This window comes from Gouania willdenowi, chromosome 14 (assembly GCF_900634775.1).
Source record: "Gouania willdenowi chromosome 14, fGouWil2.1, whole genome shotgun sequence".
Lineage (NCBI taxonomy): Eukaryota > Metazoa > Chordata > Actinopteri > Blenniiformes > Gobiesocidae > Gouania > Gouania willdenowi.
In genome coordinates, this window is record NC_041057.1 from 6079048 (window position 1) to 6103412 (window position 24365).

At 36.7% G+C, this 24365-nt stretch overlaps 1 protein-coding gene across 4 annotated transcripts in view; it reads right to left on the bottom strand.

The window, feature by feature from the left end:
- The window catches only part of LOC114475555 (cell adhesion molecule 2-like), a 330216-nt gene that overhangs the window by 190392 nt on the left and 115459 nt on the right, over window positions 1-24365 (bottom strand). The window lies entirely within an intron of this gene.

The window sequence follows — 24365 nt, forward strand, 5'->3', positions numbered from 1 at the left end:
ATCTCTTGTCCCTGTTGTCATCTGTTGAAATGGCAATAGCTACAGTATATGACATGGATTAAACTTTCACTTACATGTTTTAGAACCATATATTTTGCATTTCCATGGTATGTTTCCATAAAACGCAGCAAGAGGACAAGGTCAAATTTCTCGCGACATTTTAGCATAACCCTCACGGCTTTCGTAAGTAATCTAAAGCATATAAAAATAAAATTTATAACAACAGTTGCCTCAATTAACAGTATTTAGCCAATTTGATATGATTTCAGGAAGTATGATTTAAAGTCACCTGAAAAGGAAAAGACGATGAAACAGAAATGGGTAAACTGACCCACAAATATCGTGGGAATAAATAAAGTCTAAAACTTTGAGGTGAGAAAGGTTCCAGTTGCTCTGTGAACCACATCAGGATTAGCAGCAATAGAATATGGAGGGAATTGCATTGGAAATGGTTTCAGCTCAATCAGCCTCAGTGATCTGCAATTTTGCTGTTCAGTTCATTGCAAACCTGTGATGAAGTACAGCATATTTACTGTATTTATCTCACCTAAGTTCACAATGGTCTGACACTGGTGTAGCTTTGTTTTTTTTTTAAAAAAAAAAGCATTTTCCAACTCTCTACAGACCCAAAAAAAACTATTTTAAATCTCATCATTGTACATGCAACTACTCCTGAGAGGGAAAGTTTCCCTTTCAATGATGTGTGCGGTTCATTTAAAGATCAGGCTTTTGTTTGTAGCTCATCCTTTGTTCAGTTCCATACTAGGGGTGGGAAGTTTTAGGCACGATTCGATTATGATTCGATGCATCTCTCACCATAACCACTGATGAATTGACATGGTTTCAGTCAATTTTCATGCTACACTGTTGAAAAAACTCAAAATTCTTACAAAATCCTTCAATTTTCCTCAAATTGTTACTTAACATTTCCCTTAATCAAATAGAAATGTGTCATAAAATCTAGTAAATTTAAAATGAAGACTTTGTTGGGACTAATATTTGTCACTTATTGCTTGGATATTGTCAATTTCTTACATATTTTGTATTTTATGTATACGTACAAGTGCAATCTAGGGCACAATAATGTTGAAATGACTAATTTCCTCACATAAAATCTGTGGCCCCTTTGAGATCAAACTGCTCCAAATCTGGCCGCTGAACTAGAATGAGTTTGTAAAAAGTCAGATCCAAACAGGAGAGTTGGATTTGCAACGTCACAACGCAGAAACCCCTCCTCCTGGCAATCCTGGCTCCTCCTACCCTACAGAATGTGAGCTCCTTCCATTTTTAGTAGGTGTTATATCTCCTTGTATCGCCTTTATGGGATGATCTGATGTGTTTGTGACCCAATGTGACGCAGCGGTTGGACTAAACAATGGACTATCATTTTAAATGGACTATTCCTGTGAGATGGAAGAGTGTTAATGATTTACTGCTGCTGCTGTGATAAACACACATGCTGGAGCAGCACCTGAAGTAAAGTGTGTGTTTACGTCTACTCATGCATATGCATGAAGGCCCCAAAACATCCTGTTTTTAGCAGCGCGCTGAACGTGACTTTCCAGACGGCTAAAACTACAGAAATCTGGCAAGTTTGGGAAAATAAACCTTAAATGCTATGTTGTTGGGGTTCTTAGAACTAATGGAGATTGGGTAAAAATAACATAATACTGGACCTTTAATTACATGTTTTTGTTTTACATGAACACCTGATGATCTCAGCACACTGTAGGCAATTGGCCGTAATGCTGCAGTATTACCACAGCAGCTGTAGATGTGTTAAAAATACATAATATTTCTGCCGTTTGAGCTTCAGAACAAAATTTGGTTCCAGAGTGGAAGAAAAGGTTCAGCTGACAGTGAAACAGCACACTCTTTCAAAGCGGATTCAACTTTTGTTTGTAGCTAAGGGGCAATTACCATGTTTGCAAAGAAAAAACAACAGAGGAGGAGAAGAAGGAGAAGAAGAAGAAGGAGAAGGAGGAGAAGAAGGAGAAGAAGGAGAAGGAGAAGGAGGAGAAGAAGGAGAAGGAGAAGGAGAAGGAGAAGGAAGAGGAAGAGGAAGAGGAAGAGGAAGAGGAAGAAGAAGACGAAGACGAAGACGAAGACGAAGAAGAAGAAGAAGAAGAAGAAGAAGAAGCTATACATATTAAACATGCAGCAAACACTCCTGCTTCAGTGATTCATGTTTCCAGTGAAGACTAAAGATCACCTGCACTTGATCAACTCAGATGTTTGTTACAAATCCAGCTGAAACGTCCAGCAACCACTCACGTCATATGGATTTAACAGTTATTCAGAAGCAAATGTGTTTATGAGCAGAAAACACACGTATTACTACTTAGACGTTTAGTGAAGTAGTTATTGGCTTAGCTCAGCTAATAGGCTGACCTCTAATGAGGCCAAAAAGGCAAAGAAATCCATCACCATCGTGGCAAATTCTGTGATTACTATTGATGCTGCTCATCAGGGATCTCATTGCCTGGCTGAGAGTGATTGGTTCTGTCTGGCAGGGAGGTCCGTGTGTGTGTGTGTGTGTGTGTGTGTGTGGGAGGTAGTGAGAGTGGGAAGTGTCGGTGAGGTTATGTGATTAATACTCCTTTGTAAACGCCTCTCCTTCCTTAGCTCAGACCCCTCCCCCCACCCCCCAACATAGCACAAGGTTAGTTGGAAATAACGGCGCGCTGCGTTCCCCTAAAACGGGCCAAATTATAGCATGACACAAATACTGTTAAACCAACGAGCCAAGCATAACATCAAGATAAATTATTTACATTTTTAAGTTAAGTAAACTTTCTAAAAGAAAAAAAAAAAAAGAAGAAAGTCTATAAGTAAAGTTTTAACAAGTTTTAAAAATGTAGATTTACATTTGGGATTTAAAAATTAATTTTTGTAACGCGTCAACACATTCATATTAATAAGGTTTAATATTCAACTAATTGTACTAATTGTACCAATGTTCTTCAAACAGTGTCCAAACATGAAAGAATTCAAAAAAGTTAGAGATTTATTTATTTATTTATTTATTTTTTTACAACACAGTGTGGAATGTTTGACTGATACATTTATTATTATTATTATTATTATTATTATTATTATTATTATTATTATTATTATTATATTTTATTTATTTTTTTTATTTTTTTTTATTGTTATTTATTTTTTTATTATTTTGCTACACATGAATACAGTATAATTTCTATTTCTGGGGGTATGAATCTATGAGGATTGTGGATTTACTTATGGAAAAGGGATTAGATCAAATAAACATAGGCTAATGAATTGGATGTAAAAGTTACATTTTTTTATATTAATTCAAAAAGGCAGGATGTTTTTTTAAATTCATTTTTAATCATTCACCAGAGAGAAAATATCACACAAATCTAAAGCTACATTTTTGACCAGATATGTCCGACTGTAACATTTTAATATTGAAGGAAGTTTATTCAAATAAAAATAGGCCTATTTCCTGTTTTTTCTTGCAGGAATGACATCAACTAAAACAATATATATATATATATTTGGGTTTTTATGAGATCTTTCGGCAGAAAACGGCGGATTAACTGGGGAGGATTAGAAAATATGTAACCTATTAAAAAATTGCATCATCATTTTTTGGCGGTAAGTAATAACGGACAACAAACCATTAACACAAGCAGAGCAGTGCATTTGATATCAGGGTTTAAAGTGCTTCGACAATTGCTTATCACTCGTAAAAAAAAATGCTCAAGTGACCACTCTGTGCTGTTGTTTGGATTTTAATCGTTTGAAGATGAGGAAAAAATAAAATAAAAAAAAATTAAAAATAAGATCCATCTACAACATCTCATGATGGGTGGCTGCTTCCATTAATTACCCGGCAATTAAGTTGCCTATCAACATCCTTCATCTGTCATAGCAGGACGTATTATTTCCGCCACATTATCATGTAAATGAATGACTCCTCAATCAATTAACACACTGATCCTCCTCAGTTAGTGCTTTAGATAATCAGAGATAGTAGCAACTAATGTAGTAAAAAAAAAAAAAAAAAAAAGTCTTTATTGGCATACAGGGACGTTTCTGCTCTCCTGCAGCTGCAATGTAAGCCTTTCTCACTAATAATATACTTCCCAAACTCCTAACACGCCATTCATTGCAACTTTTTATGGAGAAATACTGTATATTTTCTTAGAGGTTTTAGTGTTTGTCTCCCTTTTCCCTAAAACCCTGTTTCACTATGCTTTGTTTTTGTCCTGATGACAGCTTGATTATGCAGAAACTGTAGGAAAGACGAGGAGAGGCTGGGAATAAATTGATATTAATAACTGTGATTTCGCCGGCGGCACATTGCCCGGCTATTTTCACATTTTGTTTATATTGGTGACATCATTCAGTGAAATGAGCGCCAGCTGACTTAAAGAGAAAGAGGGATTCTGGGGGGAAAAATGTAATTCTACAGGATAATCTGGGTTAATTTTCACTGCGACTCACATCCATACAAAGACTTAAATGAATATATTGCACTTAGAGGCTGACTGACAGGCCCAGTTTATACAGGATCCATTAAGATTGAACTAGAGCACGTGAATTGTCAAGAAGCCGACACTTGATCGTCATCAAACACAAATTATAAGACAACCTGTCCTGGAAATATTTTCTGACCAATTTGAGCCCATTTTTGCTTATTTTTTTTTACCATTTTTCTGCAACTCCACCAAACTTGCCATATTTGAACCTATTTTCGTCACTTTTTTCTTGCCATATTTTTGCTCCTTTTAATGCATTTTTGCGACATTACTCACATTTCTGCCACTTCTCCATCAAATTGCAATGCCTGTTCTGCAAATTTGTTCCACTTTTAAGGCATTTTCGGCACTTCTGAACCCTTCCCACCACTTTTCCCACCTAATGTTGACCCAGTATTGTCACTTTTGATCTCTTTTCACCCAATTTCATGCTTTTTTTTTTTTCTTTACCAATTTAACCACATTTACCATTTGCCATGCCCATTACATACCAGTTTAAACTAATTGTTTGTTTTTTTCTGCCACTTCTAATCCAATATTGAAACTTTGAACCCTTTTTACCACTTGTTCTGTCCATTTTGGCCATTCTACTTTGCAACTTTTAACCAATTTCTATAGTTTTTCAAATAAAGTTTCTACCATTCTTTGGTCAACCATTTTTTTTTTTTTTTAATTTCTGATTAAAACAAGAATTTACTGTACATCTTTAAGATGACTATGTAGTATGGCGTAAATAATAAACTTCCTGGATAACAGTGGATATTATTCAGATAAATAAATAAATGTGGTTATCACAGATTCATATAACAATGGACCATCATTTTGCTGACTTTATGGATGGACCCCATAAAGTTCTCCCCTTTATTATCCCTTATAGGTGGCCCTGTTTCCACATGACTGTTCTTCAATGTTCATGTCTGGGTTCTATCACCTTCAGGTACAGTGGGGGTCCCTGGTCTCTGGTACCTTTATGTTGGGGGTCGCAGGCTGTAAAGTTATATAAATATATACAGTATATACATTAAAACCACAGAAAGACTGACGCACAATGAGAACCACTGGTACTGAAACAGACTTTACACACAAACACGTCAACCAGTGAAAAAGCAAGTCTAATAATAAAATGTGAAATGCTACGTACACACACACAGAAACACACACAAAAAACCCAATGCTTCACCAGGCGGACCCTCAACGGTGACGGAAATAGGAGCTCGAGGCACGGCAGGTAATTAGGAAAACAAATGAGTTGAGCAGCAAGCTCATTTTCAAGGCCTATCCCTTACTTTTAGTAAGTCTGCAAACAAATTAGAATTAGAATCACAAATATACCAACAAATAACCAAGGTTTACCGTCTCAAACATTGGCACGCGTGCATAATCAAGTATTAATATAGCACAATCTGTAAATAAGCAGATACGATGATGAATACTGCAAGAACAGAGGCATCATTAATCTCTGGGATGATGAGGTGTAGTAATTAAGGTTGCCGACACATTGCAGCCTCCCATTGGGCGACTGTGACAAAGTCAGACAGGGGAACAGTGAGTCTCCCTGCACAGACCTGACACCCTCTTAGTGGGGTGCTGAGGTGAACCTTTGCCATCTGGCTGCACCACCTGACACATCACCTGCTTTACAAATCCACATTGACTTTCCAATAAACTGCATTTCCATTCATTTCAATACCTTAATCTTTGAACTGTGAGCCAGAGTTGAGTACAATGGCAGTAAAGTGACATTTGATGACTAGTAGTTATAACACATTTTTACTAAAGTCTTAACCCTTATTTTATCCTTAGGGTCAATGTGACACCATTCAATGATTATCATTCAAAAAAAAAAAAAAATAGCTCATTTATTTATTTATTTTTACTTCATATTTCATGACTTTCCTAATTTGATGGGTACAATTGATTAAGCATAAAAAATATTGATATTTTTCTTGGTGTTCCTCTGGGTTCAATCTGTTTTAGCTGTGTAAATTGCCTCTGTCTGTGTGACCCTACATTCCCACACCTGCAGATGCAGAGGTGATACTTTTGAGTTGAAACAGTTCAGTTTACTGTCAATACGTTTTTGAAACAGCTCTTTCACAGTGAAAGTGACGTTGAGGAGAATGTGTCCGAGACATAAGACTTTATAGTGAAAAAATAACCACAAATGTTTTACAAAAATTAGTAAATAAATATGCTTAGGAGGGGGGGGTTACCAACATCAATCAATATGGTTCATTCTGTGAGAGTAAAACCATAGCAACAGGAAATTGTGTGCTTACCTGGTGATGAAACAGCAGAGGTCAGAAGGGGAAAAACATGAAAGACAGAAAAGAGAAAAAACAATTGAGACGTTTATTCACAATACAGTCAATAGGAATAAGACAGATTCAAATAAAAGATGCTAACAGGTCAACAATGCTGTATTGGATTGTCATTAAAGAGTAACTAAACCGCCAAACCACTATTTTTGCTGTAAACAAATTTAATTGGGTATGATGTAGTGTTGTTGACATTTTAGTGAAAAGTATTTAAATTTGTTGTATTTTGTGTGAGAGTGGGTTGAAACCAGACTATTACAACCAATTATTGGCTGAGAACAAGATTCTGTGACATCAATGGACCATTGTGCGTCACTGTTGGCGCCGCCCCCTCCTATAAGAACTATCACCCGTGGACTCTAATCTGCGTTAAGTAGGTTGGATTGAGAGAACTGTGAATAGAGAGCTATATTAAGTAATAAGTAGCTAGTTAGCATAGCATAGATTGTTCTTTGGAGATTTTATAGTATAGAGTGGGCGTGTCCTAACTGTTCCAGGAGCCCCGCCCATAATAAAGCTCTTTAAGCTCTACTACCGTAGTACTCAAATCTGGAGTACATGTACTCCATTTGGGTTTATTAGGGCGCAGGTAAACTTTACTAGTGAAGGAAAAAGAAATGTCACTTTTACTACAAGTGATGTAAAAATTATCACTAGTAACACATAACTGTCTAGTAGTAGACAATTATGCTTTACTTGAAAAGTCTACTCACACGCTGGTGCATCAAAAACCTTTACTAGTACTACTAGTACACTCAAAATATTCACTAGTAATGCTAGTAGACTGCTTTAGTCGACTAGAAGTCCTAGTAAAGGCAAAATATTCACTAGTAGTACTAGTAGACGTAAAGCAAAGAAGGTAGGAGGGAATAAAACCAAATCCAGCTCCCTGATTGGATGGAATATTTTCAAAAGCTGAATTTACTTTTCCTCGCCCCTTATTAGCATATAAAGCTTACTAGTGAAACTTTTTACTTCACTAGTGAAGTGTATTTGTGCACTAGTAAACCAAAATTAAGTACATGTACCCCACATTTGAGCACTAGTAGATGTTAACTATTACTGAAAGACTTGCCATAGACGCCACCTTTGCACCGAGTTGTAAAACCATTACCAAAAAATAAGATTTTGCATCTAAACACTGCACTGAAGGACGCTCACGTTTAACATTTGATTTTCACTTCTTAAAAAAAACTTGTGTGGTATTTACTTGCTCAAATCACACAGTGCCATCCCAGCTTAGAGATTCCCAGTTGGAGACTGGAAAAAATTAGCATGTTTTTGTTGGCGCTACAGTGTGTTGATTGGCAAAGGCTTTGCTTGAGTTATTCAGTGACGTTTGCTTGTCAGGAAAGAAATGTTGCTTCTTTGTATTTTTTTTTTTTTTTTGTGGTGTTATCAAACTCAACATGACGGAAACAGGTTGGCTTACAGAAGGTGGAAACGTTTTACATTCCCAGGTTGGAAGGTTCCAATCAGGTTGATCAAATTTGGGCTTCTTTTCACAACATTTGGAGGGTTTATAGAAAATATTCAGAAGAAATATGAACAAAAAAGTGTATTATGCAGCAAAAAAAGATGGAAAATGACACATTCCAATAAACTGTACTGTCCTTGGACTCGTGTCATTAGTCAGAGCTAATAACTTTTAATAAAACCTTGGAGTGAGGATTCTAGGGGACCAACCACAACTTTATCATTGAGGCCTACACATTAAAATAATTGCTGGTCAACTGATTTGGTAAATGTGAATCTGATCTCCTACATACAAGGGGTTGAACGACTACATCATTTTAAATGTCAACTTTATGTGCATACCAGTTGTGTTGACGTCGACAAGTCATGTTTAAGGGGGAGTAAATAACTCCTTAATAGCTGCAAAGAGGTTTAGCACTCTTCTTCTCTCCCACCGAGAAAGCCGCAGTGGTCACCGATTTTTTCGGGTCACAGACTTCGGGTCACAACACCACCAGCCCCTGGGACACGGGACGTGCTATAGAAGCTAAGTAAACCCAGGAACACTGCTGCTTGGCCTACCGTGAGTCTACGGTAACTGTTAAGCCCGAGGCTGCCTCAGAGCTGGGTGTTTTTGTTTGGGCTGTTTTTACGGTAGCTTTGGCTTCCTTCACCGAAACCGGTGTTGTGCCAAATCTGTGACCCGCTTCTCTGCAGTAGAGAAAAAGAGTGCTACGTCAACTGCATAAACCTCTTTGTAGCTATTAAGGAGTTATTTACTCCCCCTTAAACATGACGCTCCAGTGGGTGAAGTAAATGCAGACTGGAGAAGAATTACAAACGTGTTTAAGGGGGAGTAAATGTCCGCTGAGAAGCCGCTGGGGTTGGAACTGTCGCCACCTCTGGTCACAGATTTTTTCGGGTCAGATTTTGGCACAACAGCGGTCTTCCCCCGCTAACGGAGCCTCCATCCTGCGCTGCTGATGTTTTCCAGATCTGCTTAATACACACACATTACCACTACAGCTAACGTTAGCATGTGCATTAGCCGTAGTATCTGCCTACCAGCTGCAGTTTGAGCACAAACCAGGAAGGAGAGAGAAACACTTGATGTTGCGCTGCCTTGCCGTGCAGGGGTACTAGGACCCTCGTTTGCTGTGTTGCGCCGCCATCTTGGGCAAAAGTCAGGTACTGCGACTAGTCGACGTCACGTGGACAGAGTCGCGAGACAACACTAAAGTCGACTAATCGACTAGTCTGTTCAACCCCTACTACATACTAAAGATTGGGGTTCCTGCTATAGACGGATAGAGCCTAAAAGCCTTACATATAAATAACAAACTAAACAAACTGATCAGGAGGGCTGGTGGTCGTGGGGGAGGAGCTGGACACCCTGACGACCGTGGCTGAGAGGAGGATGCTGTCCAGGCTTCAGTCCATCTTGGATAATGTCACACAAACTCTCTATGACACACTGGCCCAGCAGAGGAGCACATTCAGCGGGAGGACTCCTCTTAACCAGATGCACCACTGAGCGCCACAGGAATCATTCTGCCTGTGGTCATTAAACTCTATAACGCCCCTCTAAGATAGTCAGACACCCCCCTTCTGTAACCTAGATAGATGTGGCTTATATAGTATTATGTTGTTTGTATATCTGGAGCTGTAATGAAAATAATTTCCCCTGGGATTAATTAAGTATTTCTGATTCTGAATACAGTACCATACTGTGAGAGACAATAGTCTGTTTACAAAAGCTCCCAATGACTTTACATGTTTCTCCTCTGTTGTTCCCAACATTTTTTTGTTTCTACAATTAGTTTTGATCACCTTTTGTTACTGTAATACAAATACAGAGTAGCGAGGATTAGTGACCAAATGCACAAGCTCAGATATGTTTACACTGTACTTATTTAAACTATTTATATTTGAGAAAGTGAAAGTATAGAAAACAGTTGTTTAAGAATGTGTTTTTCATTTTGAATAATTTAGTTATAATAATAATAAAAATTTTTTATCAGCATTTATTTATTTTATTTTTAAACTCAATTACTAGACATTTCAGTTTCATGTGACCTCATTTAAATTCCAGGCACAAACTCACATGGGGTTCACGACCCCAGGATTGAAAAACACTATACAAAGGGCTTTTCTTCGGTCTAAATTTTCTGCGTAAGTTGTGCTTTGGACAAAGCGTCTGCGAAATGAAACTTAATAATTGTAACAACACGTAAAAAAGGTGACCATAAGGGGAATCTATTTGGTGCAATCTGTGGGGGGGGGGGGGGGTGTCTCTATCCATTATTAGTTAATGAATTACGAGTATTTTAATACAAAATCAGCTCTAAAATAAAAAAATGTATCGATTTAGTTGATATTGTAATTTTCTAGAAAACTCGATATATATTGACTCTCGTTATATTGCTCAGACCTAATAGATACTCAAAATCACTACTCAATTACAGGACTTAAGTAAGTTTACTTCGTTAATATCCACCATTGCCTTGGTTTTAACCTCCCAGTGAGTCACTGGGTCACTTGCCGGCCCCTCCCACAGTCCTCACTTTTAAACAATGGTGATTGTTTATAACCTTTTTTACGAACAGGCAAAAAGTGGCCCTTCACATTCACAGTGGGGTCGACACACGCACACACACACACACACACACAACACTCCCATCTGTCTCCCATTAAACATTAAGCATGCACACTTTTGATCTCACAAAAATAGTAACAAACGAACTGGTGGAACAAAGTCAGCGACGTCTCCACCTCAGCATGCTTGGATTCAACCACACTGCAGGCGAAACACTGTTCATAAAAAAGTATAGGCGGCGCAGTGAACCCGCGCCCGTTGCAAAAAAACTCCACAATCTGGTTTGCATTAGCCTCACTCGTTCAATGGAATATGAGCCTTTTTAGATTTTTATCCTTTCTCACAGTGGTTGCTAAAGTCGATAACTGCTTGTTTTCACCCAATCATCAAATGCAAATTAAAACCATAAAAAAAGAAAAAAAAAAAGAGTGACTCATCATCTGCAGAACATTTAAAAACCCATATTAAAGCACTGCTGCCACGCAAGAGGTGAAAGTAACGGATTACAAGTACTCACGTTACTGTAACTGAGTTGCTTTTATGGGTGTTTGTACTTTTTTGAGTATATTCCTTAATCAGTAATTTTACTTTTTTAAAAAGAAGTAAAGTAATTTGTGTACATTTCTACATTCACCGTTACTGAGTAAATTATTATTAATATTTTTTTGTTTTGTTTTAAATGATCAACCAACATTGTGAAAACACCAAAAAAAATGAAATGACCAGACAACATCAGATGCATCACATCATCATAGCCGACCAATCAGATTAAACGTAATGCATTTTTTATTTTTCAAAAAGTTCCAAAATGTATCTATACTTGGAGTCTGATTTTTTTTTTTTTTTTAATTGAATTTATTAGTGTTATTTTATTTAATAAAGAATTGTATATTTTGACAAAGCTTTTATTTAATACAGATGCCTCTGTGGAAAATTATTTAAGTTCCATTGTGCAAGATTTGGTCTCTTCCTTTTTAAGTTATACTAGAGATGTTTACTGTATGCAAGGGAACTTAAACCTTTGAGTATTTTTTATTTGAGCTACCTTTTTTTATTTATACTTGAGTAGTTTATGTATGACCTTACTTGTACTTGTATTTGAGTATCAATTTGAATCAAGTAACAGTATTTCTACTTGAGTATGATATTCGTACTCCTTCACACCTCTGCTGCCCATGTCATTAAATCAGAGTTTGCATTTTTTTTACTTTTTTCTCCCCTGGAACTAATATAATGCAATCACCGTTGAGGCTCAGGACTTTTTCAACAATTTCAGAGAAAGTTGATGAAATTTCAATTCCAGCCCCGCTGTTTAGATTTACAGAGACTCTCCAGCAGAGCGAGGATTTACACACAGGCAAGAGCGAGCAAACGGTGTGCTTCATAAGTCAATGAAAACTCAAACAAACAGTGGCACTATTTTTTTTTTTTTAGTTTTCTATGAACACCATAGATTAATCACACACAAGAACACACTTGAAAGCTGTCAGGTCCCATCGCCCTCTGTCAAGTCCCCCTTCCTCCCTTTTTCCCCTTTTTCCCCGTGTGAGCTCTCACATTTTGGGGTGTAAACAACCTTTATACTTTGGCAGAAGAATAGCCTTGCTCTCTTTCCAAGAGCTGTCACTTCACTTTAGATGCCAACATTAGATTTGGTGAAGACAAGTGTGCAGGTCCCCACACACACACACACACACACACACACACACCACACACACACACCACACCACACACGCAAACACAAAAAACAACACTTTTCCCGTTGGAGCCTCAGGTTATTGCAAAGACCTAAGCCCAAGGAGCAGTTGGCTTGCCTAGACCTTTAGTTAAGCACCAAAAAACACATCAAACAGCACCAAATCTAGACAAACACTCAGGCGCCAGTTGCACTCCAAAGTCAGTTTTAAAGAAGCCATAATTTGGCCTTTTTATTCCTTTCAGAGCTGTTGGAAAAAAAAGGCAATAAATTCAAAGTGCAATTAATTTTTCTATTTTGCTCGCTTGGTAATAAATTGTGAATTGATGAGTTTGGCTGCTTTGTCAGGTGAGTTAAAATTATCTCATTTTGAGCCGTGATGTTTGATCCTAGATAATCCTTCAGGGATTATCTTATTGTCCTCGTGGGTGTGTTCATTGCTCTGCTAAAAGTTTGTTTCTAATTATTTTTTCCTTTATCCTGCCACTTCAAATATTTATACAAGCACGTGGATTTTCAGTTTCAGGGTCTAACCATTTTTTGCATCAGTTTCGTTCATCTTTCTCTGTTTCGCTGACTTTTACTGGCTGTTAAACCTTCCTGAAATCATATCAAACATGCTAAATAGGGTTATATGAGACAACTACTGTGATTATTTTAACATTTTACTAAGCTTTAAATCAGGGGTGTCAAACATACAGTACTTTAGTTCAAGGGCCAACACGAACCAGTTTTGATCTGAAGTGGCCCACAAATTTAAGGTGGGAAAATGAGCAATTTCAACACTATTCAGCCCTATAAAAATATGTTAAGTACTGGGAAGTTACAGACAACATTTATATTTTAAATTTCCTTGAGTTTGTGGCCATTTTTTTTATTCAATTTGGATTCATTAATTTATTCAATTGGAATCATTTTTGGATTTTGGAAAAAGATAAAGAATTTGTTTTCAACAATTTGTGCTTAAAAATGATGTCATCATGTGATGAAAGCATGTGGAAACTGTAAGCCTGGTAAATATTGTGGATATTTTATTGAATGTATGTATTTGGAAAGGCTGCGATATTTACAACTGAATTACTTGGTATTTTTACACAATGAATTTATGTTTTCTGTAATGTCGAATTTATCCTGTGGGCCCGAATTTGATGCTCTAAAGGGCCAAATCTGGCCCCTGGGCTTTGAGTTTGACACATATGCTTTAGTTGATTTACAACATTTACACATAAAATTATGATAGCGACAGTTAGACCCTCAGACACCCTTTTAATGGGGAAATTTCTATGGAAATGTATGACATAATTCCAAAACATAATTTGTTAAACCTTTAATTACCGCCATGTCACCAGGTAAAATGATGACCAGTTCAGCCACTACAACCATCAGATAAACCTGTCTTTGTACCAAAGCCTTTTCAGATTTTATTATGGACTGAATCATAACATAACCTAACCGCTAGAGCGAACATGGGCTCGTCCGTAAACGGTCACATTTTCTGGTTCAATAAATGGGAAGAGATTCAAATTATGATGTAGCTGGTTTTGATTTACAGTCCACATAAACAGGATTGAATCACTAACATAACCTAACCGCTAGAGCGAACATGGGCTCGTCTGTGAACGGTCGCATTTACAGACCTTGGTGTCACTGTTAGCTTACCAATAAACGGGAAGAGATTCATCACCTTTATAATAAGTGCTGACTAGGCCACTGGGAGTGAGGGCCAAGGCCAAGACAGGCTGACTTGATAATATTGTATCATGTTTTCAGCAGTCAGTGCCTTCTCCTCACCCTTCTCTATTTCAGGTGTTGTGAAGCTGATGATGGCAGTTCCTGATCTGTGGTTCACGGCTCAACTAGTCTGAGACACTCTGATGTTCTATCTCTCTATTCTGTTCTGTTGGTCCTTCTGTCCACTAACCCAACCAGTCGACGCAGATGGCTGCCACCGCTGAACCTGGTTCTACTGGAGATTTCTTCCTGTTAAAAGGGAGTTGTTTCTTCCCACTGTCACTAAATGCTTGTTCATATGGATCTTGTTGGGTTTTTTTCTTTCTTATTATGAATTTTATATTTTGATAAGCACATTGAGATAACTATACAAATAAAGTTGAATTGAATTCATTATCTGAACCACTTGACATTAAAAACATTGCATTCCTTTTCAGTCACAGGATAACATGATCACTACTCAATACGCAACACGTAGTGAGACATATTTAATGGGGTTATGAATTGGACATGTTAGGGTTTATTTATTCAGACAAACTTTTCCTAGGAAATGTACTTTGAAATGTACTTTGATCATCGGATATGTTTCGACTGCCAACTGTCAGTCTTCCTCAGAGGCATCTACTGATTGATGCGTATCCATTCTTACACAAAAAAAAAAGCATCAAGTAAATATCCTGAAAAAAAGTTTGTCTGAATGAATGAAACCTTAACATATTATTTGAAAAAAGAAGACAAAATGAACTTGCTGGAGTTATTGGACATATTAGTCCGTTTGTTACACTTTCTAGACATTGAATCACCCATTTTTTAGCGTAAAATAACATGGAAATGCATGACATTGTGCCTTGTTGAGGTCCAACTTTTTTTTAAAAAAAGAGAGAAGAAAATAAGAAAAAAAAAAGCCAGATTGATTTAGTTTTACAACGTGAAGTCTATTTTTTCCATACACATTTAATGATATTTAATTTTATTATGTTTTCAAAGTAATCAGATATCATTTGAAATACATGTATTTTCAACAGTACAATGTGTGAGGTAAACATAAAGCGACCTTGTGTCTGATTTTCCAGAGCTTCTGGTAAAGGGCTGAATATGATCCTGGTTGAAATGTAAAAAAAAAAAAAAAAAAAAAAAATCAAAGATGTGGAACGAGCACAGCTCTGTGCTCGAATGTGTTTTGTGTTTGTGTTTTATTGCTGAGGTTAACCTCACGCCGTAAAAACCCAGACTGCAATAACAAGTTGATGAAACACACAACAAGCACTGGCTGCTTCAAACGGCAGACGTTTTCTGTTATTGTTCAGTGTAGAGCACATGTTTAAGTCATGACACGCCATAAGCTTGTGTGTAACAGTTAGAGCAACTGTTCTTTGTAGAAAAGGTCGCACACGCACACACACACACACACACGCACACACACACACACACACACACACACACACACACACTCGCACAAGTGCACACACACACCTACCTCGCTTACACCTGTCATTTATTTCAGCTCAGATAAGTTAAGCTTTACCTCCAATTTATCAACACAAATTATCTGACTTGAAATACAACCCAGAAAGACATGTATTCGCAATTCAAATACGTATTTGGCAATTCAAAATTGAAAGAAATTGCAAAAATGACAACCTGTATCTGGATTTGTTGAGAATTTTTGTTCTTTTTACTAATTAAATTGAAAGTAATAATACAGGAAAAACAGAAAACTGACCTTCACCTAAATTGACCTAAGGTCAAGGTCACACATTGAAAGGAAATGTCGTTCAATGGTACCAGTCTGAGCACTGCATCTCAATTTGTGCCCAAGTTATAGGGAAAAAAAGTATTTTTCTGGAATGTTCTTGACCTTAATGTGACCTTGAGTGAAAGGTCAAGGTCACACATTAAAAGGAACAGTTGTTCAATGGTACTGCTGACCAAGTTATAGGGCAAAAAGTACATACAGATATATATATATATATATATATATATATATATATTTTTTTTTTTTTTTTTCAGGCTCTAAGTATAGCTACATTAATAACCTCTAAAAACTGAGAAAAAAACAGCATTAATGCTGTTTTGGCACCGTACATAACGTTGAATCTGATTGGTCGGCTATGATGTGATGCATTTGATTGTTGTCTGGTCATTTAATTTTTTTGTAGTTTCACAATGTCCTGTTGATCATTATAAAACAGAAAAAAACACCAATTTGCTTAGTAACGGTTGGGTGTAGAAATGTAACGAATCACTTTAATTATTTTAAAATGTACTTAAGTACAAGTAAATGACTGATTTAGAAATGTACTCAAAAAGTACAAGTACCAATAAAAGTAACTCAGTTACAGTAACGTGAGTACTTGTCAGGATTAGGGTTCAATTACATTACATTTTTCAGTTACAATTACGCTTTCAATTACCCACGTTCAGTTACAGATCAATTATAATAACCAGCATTTTTTTCCAATTACAATTCGTTTTTTATCCTCAAAAGGTCAATTACAATTATGTTCTCAATTACTAAAGTTCAATTACATTAATCACAAATTACTGAGCCTGAAATAAATAACCTAATAAAAGCGAACCTTCCTCTTGTGTTAGCTTTCTGCTAGCATCTCTAATGATAATGGGTCCTAAAACAGCTGTAAAATATACTAAAAACAAATATATATCATCTAATTTCTTTCCTATCTATTGGTTACATTGTTAAGCTTCCTAATAAATGAATAATTACAAGTAAATGTACTGATTTAGAAATGTACTCAAAACAGTGCAAGTATCCATGAAAGCTACTCAATTACAGTAACTAAGAACTTACAGTATCATCTGTTACTTTCACCGCTGATAAATACAAGCTAATTTGCTAACATGGCCAACGTTATATTGTCTGAGAAAATAGGTTTGAAAGAAAGAAAACAATTACTAATATTTCAAATTGCTGTAATTACTGTTTTTGTTCTGCTGTGTTACGGGAAATCCTCACCGCTTACTCTGTTTTTCAAATTCCTGAATCCTCTCCATATGTGTCCCAGATGAATTGCTGCAGATATAAGCCGAGCCTTTCATTGGATGTTAAAGTAAAAAAAAAAAAAAGAGTTAGATTCAGGGGATGGAAACTGGGGTCTGAGGTTTTGGCTTTTGCTGATGTTAAATATAGCTTTGCCAAACACCACAAAATGAGAGTAGAACCTCTGCATTAGAATCATAGTGGAGCTCAGAGACACAAAAAACACCACAATGAAAATCAAGCATATATCGTATACTTACGGGGAAGAGGAAAAAAAAACGAAATAAATGACTGATTATTTGTGCCGAACAGGCATCCACATCAAGCAGACACTTGAAAAAGTCATGGAGGACTGGATAAGCTCTTACATTACACTGAGCACGAGAAGTGGCAGAGCTTTACTGCTGCTGTGCTGGAGTGGATTTGTCCTATTCTATGGCTTATTATTGGGGTGTTTGTCTTTACCATAAACTTTCAAGATATCAGCATTTCCCAAATGGGGGTACGTGTAATCCTCGGGGTACTTGAGAGAGAGGAAAATTAACAAATCAAACCATTAAAAATATGGGGTTTATTTTTAGTTAAAAATGATAATCAGACTAAATATTACCAGCAACTCACAAAACGACAACAAAAAAACACAAAACAAGATAAACATACATTGAATAATAAAAAGAACAAACGGCAAAATGCACAAAATGACACTAAAAACACACACACTAAGAGAGAAAAAATATATAACATTACCAGCAACACACAAATATATCAACAAAGACACACTAAATGAGAAACAAATACACAAGATCACCACAAAATACACAAAAATATACATACATACATAAAAACATATAAAACGACATAAAAAAACAACCAAACAACACCAAAAACACACACACGGAGATAGAAAATGTAAATGAAACCAACAAAACACAAAAACGACAACAACAACACGCAAACAAAGACAAAAATATATGCCACTAAAAACACTAAGAGAGAAAAATACTGACTATTACCAGCAACACACAAATTGAGAACAAAGACACTAAATGAAACAAAAATACACAAGATCACTAAAAAATACACAACAATATACATGCATACATGCATAAAAACATACAAAATGACATAAAAAACCAACGACGACACCAAAACACACACTTAGATAAAATAATAACACCAACAACACACAAAAATCAATGACAACAAAAAACACAAAATAAGACAAAAATATACTGAATAATAAAAAGAACAGACAAACAACAACAAAATGACACAAAAACACACACTAAGAGAAAAATACTGACTATTACCAGCAACACACAAAACAACAACAAAGACATACTAAATGGAACAAAATACACAAAAATATACGTGCATACATGCATAAAAACATACAAAACAACATAAAAAACAACCAAACGACGCCAAAAACACACACATTGAGATAGAATCATTTCAATAACACCAACAACACACAAAAATGACAACAAAAACACAAAATAAGACAAAAATATACTGAATAAAAAAAAGAACAAATAAACAACAACAAAACAACACTAAAAAACACACAAAATGATGATAAAAATGATAGAACATGAAACTGAAAGTCAGTCGTGGTACCACAAAAGGCAGGAGATGACCGTAAATGATAAAAACTATAGAAACAAATCTATTCAGGAAGCACTAAATACTGTTTAATTCACTTATTTACAAAATGTGGTTATTTTAAAATGTATCACTCATTCATTCCATCGTTATGCTCTATAGCAATTTTTTAGAGTATTCTGAGCAAAATGTTATAGTCAGACATAAGGGGGGGGTACTTGGATTCAGAAAAAGGAGAATAAGAGGGGTACTTGAGCAAAAAGAACCACTGCTCTAAATATACAGAGATGTTGCAATATCAATATATCAGCCACGCGGCGAGGATGGTTTTCCAATTTCTTTTTGCACAAACCTAAAAATCAAACAAAGCCCTGATATGAGTTTAACCCGAGGGGGAGCAGATACTCTCTTGGGAGGATTTAGTGTGGACTGAGTCACAGCCAATAAACACTACATTCAAACACCAAAACTGGCAGATAACCACTCATACTCATGCTCGTACCGTACGTGTGTCCAGAGTAGCATGTGACCATTCAAGATCAGAGAACTCAGAAATTGTCTATTGTGAGACTAGCACTCAAAAAGGTAAGAAGGGCTGATGAGGTTAGCGATAGCGTGTGAGTGCCCAGCATGTAAGGGTCGAGGTTGAGTAAGGCGATAACTAAGAGTGGAAAAATGATGGAAAATCAAACAATTGTCCTTGGCTTGAGCAGAAAAAAAGAGTGCAAGTGGGTCCGTATAAAGGTTTTCCATTGGTTTTGATCTTCATTGGGATGAATGAATGGTTAATAACAGGGGCTTTTGCCCTGGTGGTGTGTGTGCACGTTGTCCTTACATAGAGAGGGAGGTTTGGGATTGAGGGTAAAAGGTTGATTGCATTAGTGACTTCTATCAGGATTCATTTGAGGGCTGGTTAAAAAACAAAGAGATGGTTTTTGAACTTCAAGGCTGACCTTAAAATTGGAGTGTCCAGGCAATCTTACCAAGTGGGATGTAGGTGTGTGTGTGTGTGTGTGTGTGTGTGTGTGTGTGTGTGTGTGTGTGTGTGTGTGTGTGTGTGTGTGTGTGTGTGTGTGTGTGTGTGTGTAAAACTGCTGTGAATTTAAAAGGGCAGAATTATGATAAATGTACTATATATTGGTTTTGCTACAGTGATATATATTTATATACTGTATACATCCCTATAGATTCAGGGGGTCAAAATTGGAAACGTTCTGTTTCTTCCCTCCCTTGTTATTCCACATTTTGTAAAAAGTCAGCTCCAAACGGGCGAGTTCAATTTTTCTCACTCCTTGGCGTCATCTCGCGGAAACTCCTCCTCCTGACAATCCTGGCTCCTCCTACCCTATATTAACCTGGCAAGAACAAGATTGATGTGTAGCCCTCACTCTAACTGGAGTTCTCCACATGGATCTGAGTCTGTGTCTGGTGAATCCTTTCAAAAACAGGGAGGGACATGAACAGAATGCTTGAAGCTGATTGGGTGAAGCGCCTGTCCACCATGATTTGTTTTAGCCAATCACACGGTAACAAATGCTGTTGTCGTCATCGGCATGAGGCGCAGAAACGCTGCCATGGATAGTAATGCTGCGGTCATTATGTTATTGAGTGACTTTTGCCGTTTTTGCAACACGAGTATGCAAGTTAAGGGCACATTAATCATCCTCCTGTGTCGACATCTTCCTATTTTGATTTAGAGCTATGCTAATAGCGGTAGCCCAGCTTGTTCCTATCCCTGTAACTGTGCATGAAGCCAGTTTTGTTTCGGCGCTTCCGTCTTTGTCACACCCGGATATCCCGCCCTAAACCACAACACTGCCTCATGATTGGTTTCTAAACCGTTTCTGTTCGAATTCGAAAGGCAAAGGCGGGAACAGCACCTTGCCTGCTAGATGGATTCTGGTGTTTGGGAACACCAGAATCCATCTAGCAGGCAAGGTTAACCCTGTGTAAGAATGTCTCCCTCTCAAACTACCTTACAGCTAAAACAAACACTGCAGTTTAATATAGAATATATATTATACTTTATTATCATATATGTAAAGCTACATATACAAATTGTGTTGTCTGCATTCAATACCTCCCTGAGGAGTAGTGGGCAGCAAAGGTTGTAACAGTTCCATTTTTAGTACCCGTTATATCGTCCCCTATCTCTCTTGACATGATCTGACGTGTTTGTGACACAATGCGATGCAGAAATTGGACAAAACAATCAACTATCATCTTGAATGAACAATTCCTGTAATCAGTAGTGGAGAGGATGACAAGAAAGTGACGTAGCAGCTCCGGCGAGTGTTTGAAGCAGCTGACTCAGCTGATTGACTACGCTACTGCTGTCGCACAAACACCCTGAAACAGTGTTTGTCTGACTCACAATTACAATAGCCGCTTAAATAGCCATGTGCAGTTTTTTTTTAGCTGAAAACAATAACAAGAGTGTGTGCAAAAAGTGATAGTGATCAGCTGTTGTGTGAAGTCAGTGTCTACAGACATGCCTACTCATGAATATGCAAAAGTAGGCCCTGAAAACAGCCTGTTTTTTGGAACTGCTCAGAAAGTCCCTTTTCAGCGGGCTAAAACTCACAAGCTTTACATTTCGTGACACAACACAAAAAAAGTGAGCTGACATGGGCAAAAATGAGAAATATGGTTAAAGGGAAAAGAACAAAAATGAAAATGTAGAATCAGGGTCAAGAAATTGTTAACTCATGCATGGATACACACGTGCAGCCTAATTACAGAAACACACTCACACACCCCTTGGGTTATTACTGCCCTGTGCTCACTGGGAAATAGAGCGTAGGTTGCTACACATCAAATGCAAATGTAAGTAAGAAGAATAAGAACAAAGGAAAGTCATTGTTTCCTTATATGGTGATTCAGCTATTTCCACAATGACCACACACAAATCAGAAATTTCTAGAGAAACTATATTAAAATATATTTGGGTGAAATTTTTATTAAGGATACATTTAGGATGTTGAAAATCATGGAATTTAAAGGTTGCAGTAGCTCATGTAATTTTCCATGTTAGCTGTGCTGTATGAGCAGCATTAGCAGTGGTGCTGAATTCTTCCTATTTTTGTTTAACAGGGGGTTGAATGATGGTCATTCCACTCCGTTACCTTTTTGTGGTAACGAAGTGGAATGGAAAACATGAAACTCGATGGTTCTTGTTCTAATTCCTAAAAAGTAAAATAATGTAGCAATGACCTTCGAGAGCATGTGCAGATAATAGTATGTTTTTATTTTTATTTTTGATCATAATTGTGAAAAACTAAGTCATAATAATAATTATTATTATTAAGGGTGTGCAAAATATCGATACGACGATATATTGCGAGGTTTCGTCTTGCAGTACGTTATCGATTCACTGGCGCCAAATATCGCAATTCATTTTTATTTTTTTATATTTTTCCCCTTATTACACAAGTTAATCATAGGGCCCTATAAAATCCACGTTAACAAAATTGCGGATGGAATCAATTGTGGGGGAAAAAATATTGTGATATATCGTATTGCGATTATTTATTATTTATATTATATTATTATAAATATATACTAAGTCATAATTATCATTATTATCACCATTAGTATTATGAAATACTAAGTGATAATTATGATATAATTATAATTATGACTTAGATTTTTTTATTATATTATTATTTTAGTTTTTTTTCACATAAAAAAAAATACACATTTTTGAGGTGTGTGTGTGTGTGTGTGTGTGTGTGTGTGTGTGTGTGTGTGTGTGTGTGTGTGTGTGTGTGTGTGTGTGTGTGTGTGTGTGTGTGTGTGACTAAACAGGTGGATTTTATATCATCTGATGAAAACAGATGAGATCATCCAGGCTTTATTTGAACCACTTTGTTTCAATATCTCTTCATATATATTTTTTTTGTTCAGTCATTGATTTGCTCGTATGTTTCTTAAATAAAAACAATAAGCAATCTTTTTTCCAAAGTTTCTTTTATTAAATCTAGTCTAATTTATGGTCCCTCTCCCCTCCCTGTTATGGTCAGTGTGATTTAACTGGTTGGTGAAAAATGGACAGGAGACGGTCCAGGCTTCACCTTCACTGGTTTTCTATTCCCTGCTGTGCAGATTTGGAGTGTTTTTGCTCCATGTTTGTGTTTTTTTCTGTTATTTGTGTGTGTGCTCATGCAAAAACGGGGCAAAGTTACTTGTGTGTTCTTGGCCAGCAACATTGTGTGATCACCGCTTACATACCTGGTGTATTTACACCTTGTTTCACTTCTCTCTGTCAACAACACTCTGCTGCTGACTGCAGCCTGTCTGCTCTGCATGTTTGTATGGTTACACATTAGAACAGGAGTTCCCACCTTGGGGTCGGGACCCTATTTGGGGTCGCCAGACACTGGGAGGGGGTCGCCAGATGCCTTCAAGCAACTAAGAATATTTTTTGAACAATTTGAGCCCAAAATTTACCCTTTGTCTGCCAACTACACCAAACTTGCCATTTGCCATCACTTTTTCTTGCCATTGTTTTTGTTCCTTTTAATGCATTTTTTTGCTACATTACTCACATTTCAATACCTTTTCTGGACATTTTTCAACTTAAAGACATTTTCTGCAATTATTAACACTTTTTCACCACTTCCCCACCTAATGTCGCAACTGTCAACCCAATATGTCACTTTTACCCTTTTTTTCCCCCACTATCTCTGGCTTATTTTTGCCAATTGAACCACCTTCACGATTTGCCATGCTTAATATTTTTAAAGTAATTGGTTTCTACTTTTAATTACCCCACCCCCCCGTGCTTATTTCTGTCTCGTGTTGGCCACTCTAATTTGCAACTTTTAACCAATTTCTGTTTTTTTTAAAATCACATTTCACCACCTTTCTGGTCACTTTTAAACCCATTTTATTCTGATAAACAGGATTACATCTTTAAGATGACTATATACTATGGCACAAATTAGGGGTGGGAACCTCTGGGTACCTCACAATACGATACGATATGCGATACAAAGCTCACGATAACGATTATCTCACGATATGACGATAGTGCGATTTATCAATATATTGGTCAGAAATCAATGTACGATAATCTATGATATAACAAGAAAAAAAAAAAAGTGACAGTATTTTAGTGCAACATTTCTGTAAATAAGTGTCAACATACCAATGTAAACAAATAAGTATCTCCAATAGTGCTTTCTGTAAACAAAAAATAGGGTCTTTTCTTGCCAGTGACCACCATTATAGTGCAATATTCTAGTAAAAAAAAAAAAAGGGTTCCTTCAACAAACATTTCTGTGAAAACCTACCTGCACATTATGGTAAAAAAGCACAAAAGCTTAAAATCTTAAATAAACAAATAAATAATAAATAAAATTGATACTAAAAATATTGCAATATATCGCCGTATCGAGATATTGTCACACTCCTAGCGCAAGTACTAATAAACATCCTGATATTATTCAGACAA